The following is a 15,328-nucleotide window of genomic DNA, read 5'->3' as shown; positions in this document are numbered from 1 at the left end:
GGTAATGATCTCACGGCTCATGAGTTCAAGCCCTGCGTCAGGCTCTGTACTGACAGCTCAGAGCCTGGAGCCTGCTTCAGAGTCTGTCTCTCCCTCTCTCTCTGCCCCTCCCCCACTCACACCCACTGTCTCCCCCACCCACTGTCTCTCTCTGTCTCTCTTGTCTCTCTCTCTCTGAAAAATAAATAAAAACATTAAAAAATAAAATAAAATTTATATGTAGATATAAAAAAACCAAACCAAGGTATATCAGTATAGGTTGTCTTAATTGACATTTACAATGACCCTTTGAAGAAGGTGCTATTGCCTTCATTTAGATGAGGCGTTTTTATTGTAGGGGGCACAAAAGGGAGATGAGTTAATTCCTTTAAATATACATGAAAAATTATATATTAGAGAATGAACCAAAAAGGAAAAGATTGCTTTGGCTATATAAAAAATTTAAAACTTAAACCAAAGTAGAAGATAAATGACAAAGTTCAATATGCCTGGCAGAGAAGGAGTCCATATCCTGAATATATTATGAACTCTTGGGTCTCATCAAAAAATTAAGCATGTAAGTAGAAAAATGGGCAAAGAGTTAAGTAAACCACGTAGAAACTAAGTGAACAATAAAAAATGTTCAGCCTCACTATTTAAATCAATACAAATTAAAAATTTAGTGTACAAGTTTTCACTTATAAATCTGGCAAATTTTGTTTTTAACTAGTGTTGGGGAGGTTAAGAGAGGAAAAATAATAGTCCTGTGCAGCTTTATAAATTAGTAATATTTCCTAGAGAACAATTTGGCAAAACCCACATTAAAGGTACCTACCATTTAAACCATTGCTAAGAATTTATCTTAAATAATCAGAGATGTATACAAAGATTTACTTACAAGAGTATTTATCATATATATGTATATATATGTGCATGTGTGTGTATGTGTATATATATGTGTATATATATGTATATATTTGTGTGTGTGTATATATACACACACACACACACACACACACACATATATATATATCCAAACACACACAGTCACACGGACAGTCTAAATGGCCAACAGTAGGGATTGGTTATATCTTAGGCTGTTTCCGTGTGATGACTAAAATATAGCCACTAAAAGTTGTGCTAAAGAATTCTTAGTGAAATGGGTAAATGTTCATAATTACGTTTGTATTAGGGTTTTAGAAGGTAGGTTTTTTGCATAGCACATATACCAAGTTGCTTTTTTGTTTTTAAAATGCTTTTACACTGATTGGTTAATGGATACATACCTCACAGGAATGCCGGTCACAGAATACACCTCGTGGTCAGGCCAGGTGTCTTACACAGAAGTGATGGCTCCCATGCTTGCTCAAACTCCCCTCTGATGTTTTAGTTTATACTGAACTAATACAAAATGACCTATAACTTTCTCATTCTTACTGATCTTGATGGATTCTGGATTCTAATCCTTTGTTACGGATTTATGTGTTGCAGGTATCTTTGGGTTTGTGGTTTGTCTTTTATTTGAAGTAGAGGTCAATATAGTTAGTATATTGAATGTAGTTTTGTTTTTTTTTTAATTTTTTTTTTTCAACGTTTTTTATTTATTTTTTTTGGCACAGAGAGAGACAGAGCATGAACGGGGGAGGGTCAGAGAGAGGGAGACACAGAATCGGAAACAGGCTCCAGGCTCCGAGCCATCAGCCCGGAGCCTGACGCAGGGCTCGAACTCACGGACCGCGAGATCGTGACCTGGCTGAAGTCGGACGCTTAACCGACTGCGCCACCCAGGCGCCCCTTGAATGTAGTTATTAATAGAGTTAATACAGTTTAATTACCATGCTTTTCTTTATGGCTTATGCTCTTTCCATACCCTGAGGTGTTAAAGATACTATTGATCAAAGCATGTTAATGTTGCCTTCCATAGATCAATCCTTAATCCATAAGAAATCGGTTTTTCTGTGTGATAAGAAACAGTGATCGTTTGTTTCCTTTATAAGTACCAGCATTCCAGCCCTGTTTATTGAAGAGCCCATCCTTTCCCTCTCTAATCTGCAGGTCATGTATCAGTTTTCTTGTATACGTGGGGATGTTTCTTGGTACTTGTTTCCTGTGTCTATCTCTGCTCCAATGCCATACTGCCTCAATTATTATAGCTTTAAAATGAGTCTTGAAATCTGGTAGGATGTGTCTCCCAATTGTGTTTTTTCGAGTGTCTTTATTCTGGGCTCCTGGCGTTCCATATAAATTTCAGAATCGGATTGTTGAGTTCTAAGATAGTCCTATGGTATTTTAATTGGAACTGCACCCACTTTGTAGCTCAGTATGGTGAGAATTACATCTTTATGATATTAAATCTTCTTTCCCACAAACGTAAAATATCTCTCTCCATTTATAGGTGTTCTTTGATGTCTTCCAACCAACTTGTGTAACTTTCTTACCCAAAAGAGGTCTTATGAATCTTCTCTAGCTGTTGCTGGTTTAGGAAGATACAATTGACTTTTCAATATTTGTCTTACAAGTTTTAATGTGAATTGGTCATATCAGTTATTCCTAGCACCTTTTACTCCTTTTTTTCAGTGGGTGCGTGTCCACACATGCACACGCGCGTACACACACACACACACACACAGCCTTTGAAGTTTGACTCTCAGAGGACCTCTTTTATAAGCAGCCTTGTGAAACAGATTTAGGAGGTTAAAATGTAAATTCACGTGTAAGGTGAGCAAACTAGGTAAATTTGGAAAGATTCATCCATCCATTCAAAAAAATCCTTAATGAGTACCAAAGTGTTCTAGGGTAGAGCTTAGGCACTGAGGATTCAAATTGTCAAATTGGTAAACAAAACAAACATGGTCCCCTTCCTCGGGAAGGATCCGCTCTAGGAAGGGAGGTGCAAATATGAGCCAACAAAATGTAATTGCAGATGTGCTCACTGCTCTAAGGAAGTAATGCAGTAGGAGAGAGCCAAATACTGTAAATTTAACCTTTTACTTGAGAAACCGAGTTTGAGTGAAATCTGAAGGACAAATCGGAGTTACCTGTGTCTGCAGCCATCTAAGCATCCCCACCCCCCCGCTGGCTGCAGTTTGTTCTTGAACACTGTCCCTTGCCTGGTGCCTGTTGAGGCTGAGAGGAGGAGTGTGTCTGAACCCCTTCAGCTGCTCTCCACCTGCCCTGCCAGGATCCCACAGAGGCAGCCAGGTGGGCAGAGGCAAAGAGCAGGACCAGAAAAGAAGAAATAACTACTGATGGTATATCTGCCCCATCTCCCTTTCTCAGACGCGAGCAGCTCTCCTCCTGATCTGACCCGACCTCTTCCTTTAGAGTAGCTCTGAGCTTTTGATCAAGCATTGAAAGTAGGGGAGAGGAGAGCAAACAGAAGATGGTGAAAGAGGAACCTGCAGAGGGCTGAACCTCCCGAGGCCGGCACTCGGCTGCAGGTTGGGCGGCTGTGAGGCAGAGAGGAGTGAGCACGGTCCAGGAAGAAGGGAAACACGCAACGCATGGGGGACTTCACTACTTCTCTGTAACTTTTTATTTTTATGTTGTGTTAAGGACGACTCCCTCCTGCCATTTTATCCTAAATGCATGTTTCCAAGCCCTCAAATGGACACAAAATGTTAATGGCCTTGTCACCACTAGACTGGTGCTCCCTGACTGTCCTGATGAGGAGGAAGAGTCCCACTGGATGGTTTGGTCTGTGTGGCCTCAAAAGAATGAGCCCCAGGAGGGGGAGCTCGTGACTTTGCCTCAGCTGGCACCATGACCTCTCTCAGCCCAGACTTCAAACAAGTCCCTGTGGCTCCTGGAATAATCCCTCATGTAGGATAAAAAGCAGACAATGCCTCCTTCTCTTCTGAAAGCAGTGAGCAGCCAGAGGAGGAAATGATGGAGGAGCAGCCTCTCGTCCATTCATTCGTTTTACTCGCTTGTTTTCTTGTTTGTTACACCAGATCTATGGAACGCCCTTTGGGTATCCCCGAATGTGTACCATGGACTTTGAAATCAAACAAGTTCCGCATTCACAATAAATCATTATAGCAAAAGAGGGTCTCTAGTTTGAAGATAGGTTCTGAGCTGAGTTTGGCGGGAACAAAAATCGGTGCATGAGGATGGGGCTTCTCACCTGAGCCTCCAAGAAAGTCGGAATAGCTGGATGAAGAAAGGCATGGAAGAGGCCATTCCAGGCAAGATCTGGTCCTGTGAACCTGACCCTCTACAAAGGATACACCATCAGGCACAGCTGGGTTGCAGGACACGTGTAGGAAGGAGAGTGATGGAAGGTGAGGGGGTGCAGAGAGGAGGAGGCCCAAACATAGGGGGTCTTATGAGCCACACTAAAGAGGCTAAGCTTTATCCAGAGAAGAAGGTGTACCTCATGTATTTGAGAGATGGTAAGGAGATAGAGGCTTCTGACTTGGTGACTGCACGGGGATATGGAGGTTAGTGAGTTGGGAAGATTGAGCAGGGGAGAATCCCATGTTTCTGGCTTGAGCCAATGAGTTGATGGTGGTACCTGTAATTTCATTTATTCATGAGATACGTGTGTTATTTCCATATGTCATGTGCAGTATGGCCAGTCTTCTTGGCTAGCTGTCTTTTTTTTTAATTTTTTTTTTTAACATTTATTTATTATTGAGACACAGAAAACACAGAGTGTGAGCAGGGGAGGGGCAGAGAGAGGGGGAGACACAGAATCTGAAGCAGGCTCCAGGCTCTGAGCTGCCAGCACAGAGCCCGACTCGGGGCTCAAACTCACAAACCGCAAAAACGTGACCTGAGCCGAAGCCAGTCACTTAACCGGCTGAGCCACCCAGGCGCCCCTTGGCTTAGCTATCTTAAAGCAAGGTGTATTTTTTGTTCTTGGTACTGTAGGAGAGAGCACCTGCCTTAGGCATTCTGGAGGGAGTTTGGCAGTGAATTTGTAAGGCCCGGTCTTACACACACGCCCACAGCAGGGTTATTTGGAAATTTACCGGGTGGTCTGCTTGTTAAGAGGAAATATAGCATAGCAGATCTTCTGGGTTCAAATCTATCTCCTAGGTGTGTGACCTGTGTGGGCTCTTTCACTTTTCTGTGTATCTGTTCTGCCACGTGTGAACTGAGGATGGTAATAGAATATACAAAAGAGTTTGCTTCCAAGGCACGTTGTAAGAACTTTTTGTAGCCTTTAGAGTCAGCTTTGAACCCTTCTTGATCTTAGGAATAAAATAAAAGTTGGAATATTCTACCCCAGACATGTTGAGTTTGAGCTGCACGTGAGAGGTCTACGTGCACGTGGAGAGGTCCAGGAAGTTGCCAGGAGCTTTGAGAGAAATCACAACAGGCTTTGAGCAGGAGGGGGAGGCCTGAAGGTCATGTGAATGTGTGCTCTAGTGAGGAAGCCTTTGGTTTGAGTGACCTGAGCCGGGTCAGAGGGGATGTAACAGGAGGAGAGGGGAAAGTAGGAAGACAACGAGGACAAAAGGGTGTCATGAAAGCTGCAGAAGAGAACTCCAAGAAGGAGAGAGTAAGTATTAAATATGGCAAAGAAATTAAGTGGACATGTCCTCTGCACTCGTTGGTATGAAATCAGCCTGGGGATTTGTCACAGCTGCCTCAGTCCGGTAGTGAAATGGAGCCCTGTAACAGGTTGAGGACATAGGGATTTCGCATGGAGAGTGCTTTCAAGAAGCTGACAACACAGTGATCGGGCCTTTGGCTTTTCTGTGCACTTGTTGTCCAAGAAGATGGAGAGCACTGTACCGGGTTTCACAGAGCCACCAGAACTAGCGCTGGGATTACCCCAAACCCGGTAAATCCATCCTTCCTTTGAGGTAGACCTTGAGTCCCAATCTCCCTCCCACATTAAATAACTCTAAGTTAGTGCTGTTGCTTCCTGTGCTGTTGGGCATCCATGAATACTGATTTCTAAATAAGATCATGTTGCGTCCAAGCTAACCTTTCAGAGTCAGGGTGATATTCAGGATTTCAAAATGAACTCGAAAGCCAAACAGGAAATTAGCATTCATTATCTAACTGACTTGACAGGAGAGAAGAGCCACATCGGCTGAACTGGTAGCCAAACTGAGTTCTAGCTAATTACATGTGGGCCCTGATAGGCATCACTCTGTTTTTAAAAGGGGAAGCACAAACCCATTGACTTCCAGATGACTGTTTCCAGTTCAGGAGCCAGGAGTTCTTCCAGCATATCAACTGTGTTGCATTTTCATTTTATTCCCTTTGCCTCATTTGTGCTAGTCTCATACCTAAAATTAGCATTAGTTTTCAGTGTAGATTAATCAAACCTAACATGAAGATTTGTACAGAGACTTCAAAAGCCATTTTGGACTTCGTGGCTTTCAGGCACGGCCAGTTTTCACTTTGCAGTGCTGTGGAATGTTGCGTTTAACATTTAAAGCTGGCAGGTGCTATCAAGGAGTCAGCTCCAATAGACTTGAACTGCCCAACAGAAGAGGCACTGGACACCACTGCTGTTGTGCATTCATGAGAGCCTGGTAGCCACTAATTTCCCAGAGTTTGCCCTTGGACAGAATTACTATTCACTATTGTTTTTGAAGATGAAATGATCTTTATTGGTTTTTTTTTTTCCCGGTAATAATAGAGGCAATTATAAGTTTTTAAAAAAGGAGGGATAGCAGAAAATGCAAGTGACCCATAATTCCCCCGCTCCTGGAGGTCGATAATTCCCTTTCACAGTGTGTCTGTGTGAACACGTACACAGTCACACATTCCCACCTCTATTTGTGTAGGCTCCTACTGTTGACTCTGTTATATAGCCTGTTTGTCCCCCCTCCACTTAATGGTACATTGCAGATAACCTTCCTTGCCATTATCTCCTCGTTTTTCAATAGCCACTGAATGGATGCGTGAGGGGTTTACGTGACACCTGTTGATGGGCATTTAGGTTATTCCTCTGTTTTCACAGTTAAACACAGCTGCAAAGATGACACTTGTGTGTACATTTTGGGGGCATGAACTTCATTGTTTTCTAAGTGCAAATGTTTTTAGAATTCTGCTTAGAGTTGGTGTGCCACCCAGGGTTTCGTTTCTTTTCTTTTTTTTTTTTTTTTTAATTTTTAAAAATGTTTTACATTGAGGGAGAGAGAGACAGAGCATCAGCAGGGGAGGAGCAGAGAGAGAGAGGGAGACACAGAATCCAAAGCAGACTCCAGGCTCTGAACTGTCAGCACAGAGCTCAGCGCGGGGCTCGAATTCACAAACCACTAGATCATGACCTGATCCGAAGTCAGACACTTAACTGACTGAGCCACCCAGGCGCCCCACAATGGTTTCTTTTGGGCATATTGCCTGCCTGTTCTGAAAGGTTCTATCAAGTTAGACTCCCACTTAAATTTATGAGCAACCTGTTTTCCTACACCTTTGTGACATTAAAGATTGTAAAACATTTAAGAAATCTTTGCCAATCTGGTGAGGAAGGAGCATTTGCCCCCCCTCCTTTTTTTAATTATGTATTTCTTTTTTTTTTTAATTGCTAGTGAAGCTAAAATACACATACACCTCACAATTTTCATTTCTTTGAGTTGCCAGTTTTTTCCCCTTTTTCTGTTCAGGTGTTTATTATCTCTTACAGATTTATTAAGGCTATTAACCTCTTAGTCACAAATACTGCATATTTTTTCCAGTTTTTCATTATTGAGAATTAAAAATAGCCCCAAAGGGGTGGGGAGGCTGAGGCAAAATTGGCAAATTAGAGTCATGAAGGTGATACCCAAAGTTTTGTTTTGTTTTTTGGCCCAAACAGTATTTTTTTAGAACTTGGATTAATGGTGCTTAAAATGGGAAGGCTTTGAACAACTTCAGAAACATGAGAAACTCTGCTGCCTGTCATGGCGGCAAAGGCTGAGGAGGCGCTGCCCCCCTCAGATGAGGGGAGAGCTCTGGGTCCCCAGCGGCTCTTCATGGTGAGGCCCTTGGTACCCAGTCTTGCTACTGATGTGCTCAGCTGCCGGCCTCTGAGGAGGTGGGCCTGACATTGTGCCTTTATTATACCCGAGACAAGGGCTCATTGAAGAGTATGAAAGTTAAAAGAATATTCAATCTTAAACTGCTTATAGATCATCTTCTCTCAACCCCCCCTCCTTTTTAAATGAGGAACTAGAATCCTAGAGAATAAAGTAATTTGCAAAGGTCATTTCTACTCAGGAATCCTAAATGCCGTCCATGTGTAGAGCTAAGTATAGTTTCGTCTGTCTGAATAACTTCTCCCATGTTAGTCATCCCAGATACTGTTTTTTAAAAATGTAAATTTGTGGGTGGCATTAGGAGAGAATTTTGCTATGGTAACCGATGAGTGTGAGTGCGTGCGTGCGTGTGTTTTAGATACTCCTGACCCCATGAGGATTACATTCAGTGACTTATTGGCCCTATGTTGATGTAACGCTTATGGATGAAAATAGTTCCGTTAGCCTTAGAGCAAGTGGGAATCTCGATTTGTCCGGTACGATAGCCAGTACTCACATGTGGCTACTTAAAATATGAAAAATACTTCCCACTTGATGTACTGTCAGTACAAAATAACATACTGGATTCTGAAGATGTGGGGGGAAAATGTAAACTAATAGTAAGCTAGAGAGTTGGGTCTAGAGATGAATTCTTTTCATTCCCACTAACCTTCCTGTTTAAAGAAAACGCAAAATAAATACTTAGTAAGTAAGTTCTGTTCGTATATGCTTTCAAAGTTTTTTTTTTTTCCCTAAAAGATATAAGGGGTTTTGATACTATTTTTTTAAGTGCAACTTTTATTTGATGCCACAGAGAAATGTTTTCTCATCTCCTTGTCTTAATGAACCTAATATTGATACAGGCCTAGCTAGAATACCGGATACTGAGTATATCCTTTCTCTAGTCCACTTGTAATTTAAACGAAGCTTTAAGATTTTGTAAAATGCTTTCACATCAAGTTCCCACAAGATTTAAACTTAGCAGAGTGAACCAGAAGATCTTATTCCAGCTTTCGGGCCAAATACTACTCTTAGAAATCTTTGTCAGAGCTTCAAAGATTTAGGAAAGCCAGGTTCTTAAAGAAGGCAGAGTCCTCCCAAGATATTATAGGTGTAGTTATTTAACAAAAGAGAACAGAAGAAGGAAACCAGTTTTCCCCCCCTCCCGAACCCCTGCTCTTCAGGCTTGCCTTGCAGATCCGTCCCTGTTACATTCACTCGTGGATTCATCAGTGGGTACCATTGTGAAAGGACCACGTTCGAAGCACTATGATAGTTGTTGTGACAAGGAGGTAAAAGCATAGGAACGCGAATGCTAATAATATAGAGAGTAAAAAATAGTGTTTTAAGAGTAGCCTTCATAAAGGGCTGTGAAAGTTGACCGGAGGAAAGAGAGTTTCTGATGGGCATTTCTGAGAAGACCTCCCTGAAAAGGCAACAGGGAAGCCACTCTGTGCAGAGTGCTGGGGAGGATTCGAACAGATGGAGGCAAGCAGAGAGGAAAGAGCGTGTGGAGAAGCAATGGGATGGTATCAGGAAGAGCAAATCCTACACGTGGGCGTGCGTTGAGGTCTCCGCAGACCTGGAAAGACTTGTCAACGGCAAATTGCAGATGGAAGGTCCTGACCTTGCGTGTCAGGACCTCAGATTAGACTTTGCTGTGTAGGTCATCTGCACAGGGTACGTGAGTAGGGGAAGGGCATGTTCGGCACTGTTCTTCAGGAAGGTCAAATCCCTCAGGAGAGTGTGGGGTTGACTGAAAGCATGCTAGATTAGGTGAAGCGTCCTATAAGGGAACCATTACATCGGTTCGAGCAATTATTAACAGGGAAACCGACACGGTCTTCAGTGTCTGTCTTCAAGAGTGGAACAGAACTTAAGGTGGAAGCAAACCCAACAAAATTTGAAGTCTCCTCTATGAAAATCTGTAAAAATAATACTGGCTAACATTCGTTGGTTGCCTGCTCTGTGCCCCGCTTTGTCTGAGAACTTTGCCAACTAGTTTGAGAACTAGTTCTTACGGCTATTTTAGGTGTCGACGAGGACACACGGAGGCCTAGAGAGGTTAAGTCTCTCACCTAAGTCACACAGATGGTGAGTGACAGAGCTCGACTGACCCACGGTCAGTCTGAATCCACACTACATGCTGCTTTGCAGAAGGCTTCATGACGGGAATCTTTCAAATAACAGACTCCCACCAATGTACTTGAAACATGATTCATTTTAGAAAAATTTTGTGCAAAAGGTCTTTGAGGTTGCAGCTATGATACAAAGCTAAGTGAATAAGTAAATCCATATTTTATAAAATAACGGTGTTTAAAAATGAGGTAAAATTGATGTTTTCATTTGACAGGATGTTCTGAAATTGCTGTGTGGTAGTAATTCTTTAATAGGGACTTGAATGTGTCAAGTATAAAGATTCCAATAGAAAAACTACTGTGGGTTTTAGGGGCGCCTGGGTGGCTCAGTTGTTTTAAGCATCTGACTCTTGCTCTCAAGTCAGGTCATGATCTCATGGTTTGGGAGTTAGAGACCCATGTCAGGCTCTGTGCTGACAGTGCAGAGCCTGCGTGGGATTCTGTCTCTCTCCCTCTCTCTCTGCTACCTCTCCTGCTCACGCTCGCTCCCTCCCTCCCTCCCTCCCTCCCTCTCAAAAATAAATATTAAAAAAATTTACTGTTAGCTTTAAAGAAAACTCCATGAACTGGCCTGCTGGCATCCCTAATATCACTCCCTTCCTGTCCTCAAAGGTAAGGGAGTGTAATTGGCTCAAAGCCTAAAGAGAGCTTTGGCCATTTACAGTGTGGAAGGAAAGAAGGTGCTCTTCCTGACACCTCCCTCTGGAACGGGAATGAGTTGTGCGCGAAAGTCAGGCGTGGGTTTTTGTTTTGTTTTGTTTTTAACAAATGGAAATTTGGAGAAAGCATCTCAAAATTGACTCTCGAAAGCAAAAATACTTAAGTAAATCGATGTGATTTTAGCAAACTCTGAACTTTTGTCTTTGAAGTGAAGTTGTGTTAGCGTGTACGTTATCGAGCGCAATATAGTTGGCACTCAGAGGAGACAGAGATGGGGGTGGAAGGCAACCAGGTCCAAGACCTGAAGGTGAGACCAGAGTCTCCCGGGGGCCACTGGAGAGCCTCTTGAGGTGAGGGGCACCATAGCAGCATTAGTATGTTCAGGCAAAGCAGGTGAAGCAAAGTTATTTCCCTGAACTGTTTGTTGAACAGGTGCTGACCTGTTGACCATTTGACCAAAAAGGAAAAACAACAACAATAACACAAACAACAACAGTAGATTTAATTTTTCCTTCTAAATTCAGCAAGCACACAGATATCCACGAGAGAAGGAAACAGTGATAGGTTAGGGACAGCAGAGGCTACACAAGCAATTTCTAAGGTTAATGGTCCTCAGACACTTTACTCTCTTAAATATTACCAAAGAACCCAAAGAGCTTTTGTCGAAGTGAAGTATATCTACCAAAATTCACCCTAGTAAAAATCAAGATTATTGAAATTTACCACATTACAAATTAAACAGAACAAATGTAAAATATTTATTAAAATAGCTCAAAAATAGTGAAAGAAGCGTGTCTGAAAGGCTACAGGTAGTGTGTGGTTCCAATGATATGAAATCCTGGAAGAGGCACAATGAGTGAGACACTAAAAACAGTGGTGGCCACTGATCTCATAAGAGTCTTTAAATATTGGGAAGCTGTCAAGCTCATGGTGGCCGGACTAGTTTTCCAAAATCCCAGTTTCACCTCAAAGCTTGAATTTTATCACCAGCCACAAGTATCGTCCATTGTTTTCCTTGAAATGACAGACAGGCTCACCTCATTTTCAAGAAAATGCCTGCCAAATTGAATAACATGGTTTGTCGTCCAGTAATTCTCAAATAAAAAAGGTGGTTATGAAAAAGCAGCCTCTTCAATTCACAATCCAAGCAGGACTTGTTTTCTCTAGACATCCACCGTCCATCTGTATGCCGCAGGAGTGTTCTATGCCCATTTTCCATTTCATTCCACAGAATGTTAAAAAGACAGGAACTCGGCGGTTGAGATGTAAGACAGTAATTTTATTTTCTGTGTTTCATCAAGGACATCCTTAAGTGAAGCTGCCTGCCGCCTTACCGTCTTTGCTTCTATGTCACCGAGAGTGCGCGGTGGTAACAAACAGTGACTTTGGTACAGTTTGGTGGCACTGCTTTGACCTGTGTGTCATGATGCCAACAGGGGCACTCACCCTTGTGTCACTATCAGTGAAAATGTCCATTCCCCGGAAATGGCAACTAATGGCTCAGTGTGATTATGAAATGGCTTTGACTTCATTACCCCCTGCCCCCCGCGCCCCCCAAAACGTCTCTCCCTCAGGATCTGCAGACTTGGAGAACTGGTCGGTCTGCATCATAGTGGTGCTATAAACATTGTGAGCATTGGCTGTTCCCTGGGTTAACCGAATAGAACTTCTCCTACTTTTTTGGCTCTAGGACCCCTCTTAGAATGAAAATTCGGTTTAAAAATTAAAATCAAATATTCAAATTAAAGACCAAGGAAGATGGTTTAGCATCAGTAATAACTGAAATCCATAAACTATTGTATTTAAAGCTGAACGTTACACCTGGGTGCATGGACCACATTTTTATTTAGGAAAGAGTTGGATTATCTCTTACATAAATATTTTACTCATGTTTTCAAGATCTCTGGCTGTACTACTGCTCTATTGTAATTGAATCTTAATCCGAAGCTAAATGTTATGGTTTCTTGCATTATTTTAATTATTTTGGATAAAAACCACATTTTTGCATGTTTATTGAGAGTCCCCTTCAGATGAGTGCTTTACCACTTACAGGCAGTATTTCTAGTGGTTTGGGTCAAATACTCTTTCACAAGTGCACATTTGCAGTTTACCGAATCTGTTTCTGGAATAGAGCACGCTCATGTTTGAAACCCCTGTGTGAGAGCCCCTGTCTCTGGAAACTCTGAGGTTGTGCTTTTCAGATGCAGCGATAAAACCCCTGTGCTTGAATTTGGCTGATTTCCCACTGTTCGTCAGGCACATTAAGATAAATTTGACTGTTTGGAACCCTCTGTGAGGACTTAAGGTGGAATAGGCAACTGGTACATATCCTTGAAGCATTTGGATATAGAGTTAGATCTGTGATTAGATGAGGCAGCCACCTTGACCTGTTCCCACTCTGGCCCAAAGAGGGGGACAGAGGCTAGGGGAACTGCACTGTAGTAGTCAGTAATGCTCACTGACGTTGTATATAGTCTAGGGGTGGGAAACTAAAGCATGGAAACAGTGGTTTGGGCTTCTGTTTTTGTTTACTTGACCAAAACTCTAATACATAATGTATAATTCATATACTTCAATGCTTTGATCCTATCCAAACTCAAGGTGACCATTATGATATTGCCAAAAGGGGCAAAGATAATAATTAATGCCAGCGAGTAATGCCTGTCAATCTGTTGACAAAATAAGGTATCCAGACTATTGTGAAAGAGAGAGAATTCAAGCTTTAAAAAAAAAAAAAAAAAAAAAAGAGTTCTTGTAGGAAGCCCTTGTATGAAGAACCAGGGCCTAGTTTTCAGTTTGATTGGGATGGGTAATAAATCATTTAGAGCTAAAATGTAGTCTGTTAAAAAGTCAGCTATGAAGGTTTTTTTTCCTCTCTCACAGATACATGCCAGAAGAACAGAAAAAAATTTAAATGTCTGATGCTTGTATATCAGTGGCGTTGGTGATTCCATCCTTTTCTCCTTCTTTGTTCAAAAGCTTAGATGTTTACTACTTGCGGGAATCTATTTCCATATATGTTTAAGTACAGGAAGCAGTCAGAAAAAGATAGGTGGATGTGTCAATTATAAACTTCATACAATAAATCACTCCCTATTCACCCAGAACAGTGAGAAACTGGGATGTTCTGCAATACTGAATATCTCATTAGCTCAGAGTTCCATTTGATTTACTGCTTCTTAAGGAATGGGGAAAAGAATGCATTTAACATTAAAATTACAATAAGTGTAATTTTCTATCCTTCTGAAAACTGTTTGGAATTCTAAGAGTGTGTTGAGGTTGTCATTTGTAATACTTATTACCAGAAGAGGAAATTGGTTTGTTTTACTTTATAGTGGTTTGATTGCAAATAAATGAAAGTAAATGACATTTGAGTTTACATGAGTAACTATGTCTTTTTCTCTACATATATTTCAATAAACATTGAAGCTCTTTGAAATCAAGATCTCTCATTCAATTCCTATATACGCCTAGATTCCTGTTTACTTGTCTGCTAATGACTTTGAAACAAGCTTAATTTTAGCTTTCTTTTCGAAATTGAAATTTTTATATTTGGTGAAAACAGATTCAGTGGAGTAACATGACATGGAACGTAGAGGAAATGGAGAATCGGAGCTTAAACCTCACTCTTTCTGTAGGTTTCCAGGCACTGGTGACATGAGAGGTTCACTTTCTATAACCTGAGCTGGGCGGAGCGGCAGCTGGCTTCAAGAAGCAATGCATATTCACTAAGCAAGAAGAACAGAGCAACCAGCTCGCAAAGATCAAGGGCAGATAGTGTGACTGAAGGTCACAGATAACTCCCAGTTCCAATTTGATTGGTAGTTTTATCTATTCCCTCTCACCAGCCCTCAAGTTTCTGTTCATAATTACTAACCTAAAAAAGGATGACTTTGTGTTTTGTCCATTGATGTGCCCCCCCTCCCCTGCCCAACCTGGAATCGAGCAAAGTCCTAATGAGTAATGAAATAGCCAAAAGCAGACAACAGGTGGGAGACAGTGAATTTGATTAATCTATCCTGTGTAATCAAGAGGCTAGAATAATACATATGATAAATCTCAGTAGTGGGGAGTTTTTCCATTAAAACAAGACAATTTTACCAAGACAAGGGGGTGTGCATTCTAACTGACTTTGAGGCCATATCTCTTGGAAAGGACCTTAATTACCACTCTCCACTGTCCTCTGTAATCACCTACCTTTTGCCAAAACTTCCAACCAAGCTGGAGTAGAAAGTGAAAAATTGCCTTCTCAAAACGCTTTTCACTCTTGGGGCTAATGCACCATCCTTATTTTTTGTCTATCTCCCTATCCACTCCTTTTTTAGTCCTCTCTTCTACCCGCCCCTTTGATTATGGGCTTCCCCGGGACTCGTCTCTCATTTTTCCTTATATTTGCAAAGACTAGTTCACCTGCCAGTTTTACTTACCCTTTGTGCCAACCTGCAAATCCACATCCGTGGTCCTAAGACCTCACCTGCGCCTTACGCCTTTCATTCTCCCTCTGCTTTTGAGGTCCCAGACTCCAAACCTGATGGTGCTCTCTGGTACTTTCTTCCCAGACACCACCCTCTGATTGTACTCCAGCGG

General features: G+C 41.8%; 1 protein-coding gene across 1 annotated transcript in view; it reads left to right on the top strand.

Annotated features, from left to right (window-relative positions):
* Nucleotides 1–15,328, top strand: part of EPB41L2 (erythrocyte membrane protein band 4.1 like 2) — a 139,605-nt gene that overhangs the window by 122,063 nt on the left and 2,214 nt on the right.

Source organism: Panthera tigris, chromosome B2, assembly GCF_018350195.1.
Source record: "Panthera tigris isolate Pti1 chromosome B2, P.tigris_Pti1_mat1.1, whole genome shotgun sequence".
Classification (NCBI taxonomy): Eukaryota; Metazoa; Chordata; class Mammalia; order Carnivora; family Felidae; genus Panthera; species Panthera tigris.
The sequence above is the reverse complement of the archived record's forward strand: the minus strand, read 5'-3'. Positions and strand labels throughout refer to the sequence as shown.